Source organism: Nothobranchius furzeri, chromosome 1 (assembly GCF_043380555.1).
Source record: "Nothobranchius furzeri strain GRZ-AD chromosome 1, NfurGRZ-RIMD1, whole genome shotgun sequence".
In the NCBI taxonomy this organism is placed as follows: domain Eukaryota; kingdom Metazoa; phylum Chordata; class Actinopteri; order Cyprinodontiformes; family Nothobranchiidae; genus Nothobranchius; species Nothobranchius furzeri.
The window spans coordinates 66,248,968-66,254,967 of NC_091741.1; positions in this window are offsets into that span (position 1 = coordinate 66,248,968).

Here is a 6,000-nt window from a genome sequence, read left to right on the forward strand (position 1 = left end):
GCCAGAAGGAATAATTTGTATATTTTCATGAATTTATTTATTTTTTGTTATGAATTAAAATATCTCTTAATGAGAATCAGTTTTTGTTTTTTTATTTGGTGTGCGTGTGTTTATGTGTGTGAGTGTATGTGTGTGTGATTATAAATAAAAATGAGGTCTGCAGTTTATTGTTCATATTGTGCAATATTTTACATCATAGAATATTGAAACTTACAATATAAAAATGTTATAATTAGATTGCCATGGAAATTATTTGAAAAACATCTGAGTAAATTTACTCTAGAGTTTAGGAAAACTTTTTTCCCCCACAAAGGGATGGGAGTAAGTTTCCTCAGCTGGTTATCTATTTTTTATCAGTCTGACTGATCTGGAATCAGAATTCCTGTTAAAATAGGAATGGGATTTTTCTTCCAAGACGTGCTCTTATTCTAAAATGTTTTTACTCTTTTCATCATTGACTCATATGTATCTCAGTACATTCTGCAATCATACAGATTCAGCATCACACCCAGCTGTGTTTAATGTCAAATCAATGGTCATTGGGGTAAAATCTGGAAAATAAATAGTCACTAAAAATAAATACACTCTATTGTTGTTAGTCAGTGAAATCAGTTACACTGTTTAGTCCAACCTGACTAAAACCACTGAGAGAAATAGATGATGCCATCGCAGGATATGAGATTCAGTTAAAATAGGATGTAATGGGGGCTAAAATTACTACATTTTATAACTGTAAAATAAAAAACTAAACTGTCAAACTTAGATGAGTAAATTTTCTCCTGATGGACTGTCCATTCAGTCACCTTTTCACCACAGACTCCAAGAGGATGAGTTGCAACTGGAACCTTGGGTTGGTGAAGTTAAAGGAGGGGCTCCTTGTTTAAGTGCTAGTATTAAAAAACACTCGTTTTTTCAATAAATATTCTGTCGACTTTGATATAAATGACAGCCTAGAGTAATTTACTTATGAAAAAAAAAAGCTCTTGCACTCCTGTTTCAGTAGAAGTTAGTCGGGGGAGTGGGGTTTCAAAATGGCAGAATTTGGAGTATTTGAGTCATTATCATTTATGATAACAGCAATGCAAGTCTACTGCTGCCTTTGTTTGCTCTGCAACATTGATGTTTGTTCTCTACAAATAAGCCTATTGCCATGTGATGGAGTTGCTAATGCTAATGGTTAGCTTCTACTAGACAAGACGTCCTCTGCTGTCTCCTGGATACCTTCTGTTTTTGTGAGCCAAGATGGGTGAGTCCATGAACGCACGCCATAGATCTGTTGCTTTTCTAATCCGAGAGTTTCTCCACCTGTGTTCTTCTGGACGCTAATTTAGGAAAGAAGGGTAGACGACTATTTTCACATTCAGAATAAATGTGAAACTCACAGTTGACATAAGCAACAATAGTATCTCAGTAAACCTCACGGTGAATTATCTGGCCCATTGAAATCAGCCATTCAAGAACAACTACAACTCTTCCTCCTCTCAATCCAGAGTTCAGGGGTGGAAGAAGATTTTGTTGAACCTCTTTTCTACAATATTCCCTAATTGGAAGGTGAAAATTAAAACTAATGAACAGAATGAAAGCTCACTAAAATGCAGAATGGAGAAAAGCGTGTTAACCTGAAATGGAAGTAAAGCTAGCACACGATAAACTCAATGCATTTATTTCTGCTTTTCTAGTAGCCTCCTGATTCTTACACTTTCTTTGGATTAATTAACTTTTGTTAGAGAGTCCTAACATGTGGATTATTTGTTTGTGAACTATTGGTCATGTAGTCATCCAATTGGAGTTTGGGTTCCTTGTTTCTAAAGAGATTAGTGAGAAATGAATGCCCATTTCACATTCATCATCTTCTGTGTCTGTGATGACAGACTTTCAGGAATCTCCAGAAAGGAATCAAGCAGGGAGGTCCGAGGGAATAAACTTCAATTATACATGCCAGTGTCAGGGATACAGAGTGGCACACGGATGGTGTGATTGATACACCGTCAGCGGGGAGAAGAAGGGGCATGATGGAGGTATCCGTGGCGACGAGCACCGGGCTCTTCATCACTTGAGAGGCAGCGGGCATTAAGGCAGCTGTCAGGGACTTTGATTTGAAGTGGGAATTACATCTCATGCACACACTCACATAACACACAGTCCTACACAATAAGCTAACTTGTATAATATACATGATACAGTCATACACACACACACACACACACACACACACACACACACACACACACACACACCGCGATTGTCCCCGCAGGCTTGATGCTGCAGCAGTTTCTTGACGTGACACCACATGAATAATTTGTTAGCAGGAATTCAGGCAGGAGGTGAAACAGAAAGTCAAGCCTGAAAAATCCCATGCTTCCCAAACACCCCTCATCTAATGCTGATGGCAATTTGAAGAAAAAAAAAAAACAATGAGGGCCAGCGCTGTACCTGCAGGGTGAAACCAACTGAAGAAACCGTAAAGCTTCAAAACCAAGAAAAAAAAAAACTGTTCACATGAGAGCCAGTGGTTGGGGGGGGGGGGGGGGGGGGGTATCTTGCTGATTGGATACACCTGCTGCAGGAAAATGCTGCTACTGTCTCAGAGCCAGGGCCTGTTAACACACACACACACACTCTGAGCTCCTGTGTTAAAACTTAGCTGGAGGGCAAAATTTAATTAATTGCACATTTAGATTTAGCAGGTGTAATTTTAAACCTTTGATCACCTGATCTTGAAAAACAGAAACAAAACAAGCACACTGCGTTCTTCCTCATATTTCATTCAACTCAAACTTGAACACTGATTTAAAAACATAAATTTATATTCAGGTGTAGCTATTATATCAATAAATAACAATACATTGGATGCAGAAAGATAATCAACAGATTTTCCAATCAATATCTGATTTGAAATAAAATCAATGGAAAGCTGATATTTAAAAATTATTTTAAAACGTTATTGCTTTTTATTTCTGTTTGATTTGTTTCTGAGAACTGAGCTTCAAGACAAGACCCTGGTACCTACACAGCAAGTTGGATCCACCCAGACTACTTTTTAAACTTTTCTCCTAATCTAGAAAGTTAATGGACGTGCATTTTTTTCTAACCCATCCTTCAAGATTCTCTGTTAAATCTTTGACATTATCTGTTGGAGTTAACCCTGCATATCTGTTTTATGACTTTAGAAAACACAAAAATAGCTACAAATATTAAGCTAAGTGATGGCAGCTATTGTTAAGACCTACTGAATGCTTACAAAGAAGATATTCTGTGCACTTGGTCATCAACAACTCCATCACTGTCCAACATCAGACGATCATAGTTTAAAGCTGGACTGGATAGTTTGTAGGAAGTGCATAGGGCAAAGTGTGTGGCGAATACTGCATTCTGCAAAATGTTCAGTTCCATGACGTTGAAACCTATTTATTATTTTAAAAATCATTTACCTATTTATTGATTATTATTTTGTACTGCCTATATCTCAAGTAACAGAGAAAGAAAGGAGTGGTTGGAAGGAGATGCCAATGACAGTCAGCAGGTTAATAGAAGGGACCTTTGGAGAACCAGGAACATTCAGAGGGCAATTGTTGAAAGATATCCCAAGTATAGTGAGCCAACCTCTTCAAAATAAATGTAAATGCTACCTCTACATGTGTAGGATTTGGTAAATTGAGTGCTTTAAGAGCTCAGTATATATTACCTCTACTTATGACCAATAAGTTGTGATACTCTATATAAATATAGAATATCAACCTGTTTGGTCTCTGTGTTTAATCAGAAGATTCTAGGATTCTTTGTTTTATTCAGGGATTGTAAACACTTTGTTTTGATTCAAGGAAAGAGTCAGGTTTGTAAAAGTCAGAATTTATTTCCCAAACAATTAAAACATGACAAGTTAACTAATATTAACTGTGATGGATGAATCTAGATGGAGTAGATGTGATGTAGGGTGCCTATGTGTGAATGTGATATTGTCAGAAATTTCGTATCTAGGAAAGCTGAGTTCTGGGTGTAAAATAATTTGGTTTGTGTTAAGCTATGAAGTGGATTCTTATCAAAAAGCATCAGACACAATCACACTGTGTTCTACCTCACCCTTCAGAGATCCTCTTCACGGATTCGGAGGTCATTGAGGTCGGCTGACCTCTTATCACCCAGGTCCAGTAGATTGACCACAGCGCCGACTTCTCCAGTCCAGAGATGTCGCCAGGCACACAGGTTGGATGAACCGTTTGCATCTAGACTCTTAAGGAGTCGGAACAAAATCAGCTTTTTTCTGCAGGAACCATTTGCTGTGTCAGCTTTGCAACAACCTTGATGGCGTGTCAAGGCTGCTTCTTTGTTAAAGAGATCTCACCACGGACGGCTGTTTCCATAGCTTCCTCTAGAACTGTAGAGCTGGAACACTGATTGATGAGAGCTGGAACTCGAACTGGATTTGCAACTGCTGAATCAGCAGAGTGATTCAGTTTTAATATTCTTATGTTATGATTTGTGTGGCCAACCAGAGCTTGACATGTTGAGGAATATTACCAAGACAACCTCAGAAAACACACCTTCCTTGAGATACCGGATGCTCTGATCTGGGGTAAAGAAATATCTATGTGTCACGTGTTTGACTTAACTTTAACTTGTCCTTGTGTGAGTGTAAATGATGATGGCCTTGTCATATCAACATTACTGATCCATCTATAAATCAATGTAATAATAACATAACATTCATTTCAAACTTCAGTCATTCAAGCACAGATTAATGAAAGCATTTAATTTATATTATAAATATTATAAGTGACAATAAACAAACATTCATTTAATGATTATTTAACTTATACATTTTAAAAGTTCATATTATATCGAATAATTCATTATTTGATTAAGCGACTAATCCGAGCTGCGAGTGTTCACTTATTCAGAGGCATGAAGAATCCTGTAGAACGATAAGGGGAGCTTGAGGCCTTGAGGAGGGAACATCACTGTTGACAATACATTATCATGTGTTCAGAGCTGCAGAGAGGCTCTGAACTCTAGCTGATGGGATAAAGGCAGGCAGATTAAAGGAAACACATGCAGTCTTGTGTCTCCATTTTGACCAGATATTGAAGGGTCAAACTGTACTTAAAACTGACCATTACTGGACATTACACATGCAATTCAAATAATATATGAAAAATGTTCCATCTCACCCTCCGTGGATGGTCTCATCCTTCCAAGTTCAGGTCCTCCTCTAAACGGATAACGTAAAGGTGTACGCCAAAGGTGAGCGAGACATCGACTCACTGATCCACACCACCAGGATCTACAGCACTGATATCGGAATGTCATTCGGACTGAGAAGTGTGATCAGATGGTAATGAAGAAAGGGAAAGTAGTCCACATAGAAGGGGTCTCACTCCCAGAATGAACGATAGCAGACATTGAGGACAGCTACAAGTACCTTGGTATCCAACTCCAGTTGTCTGTTGATTTGATCCTGAGGTTGTGGGGATATTTAAAGCCCCTACCAGAAATCAGATGTCCTGCAGGAATAATAAGCTGGCCAAAATAAGAAATAGTGACCACAGATGTTAAGACATGGAAGCTCCTGACCATGCATGGATGGTTCCATCCCAAATCCAGTACTCTGAGACTGTACACTAGCCATAGGGAAGGAGGCTGAGGACTAAGGAGTGTAAGAGTCACTGTCCAGGATGAAACATCCAAGATCCATAAGTACATCAAAGATAAGGTCCCAACAGATGACATGCTCAGTGAATGTCTCAGACAATGTTGAACAGAGGAGGTGACACTGGAAAAACCACTCACGGGCAGCGGCTCTGTGGTCTGCATGCAGCAGGACAGAAAGCTGCCAAATTTCTTGGTGCAGTTGGATCATACCAACTCCATGACTTTAGATGAATGGATTGGCCTGATGAGAGATTTTGTGGAAACCAGAGGCAGCACAGGAAAAATAACATACTCAGATTGTTTTTGAACAGTTAGGAGGTGCAGCACATACTGAGATGAGGTTTCTGCCGA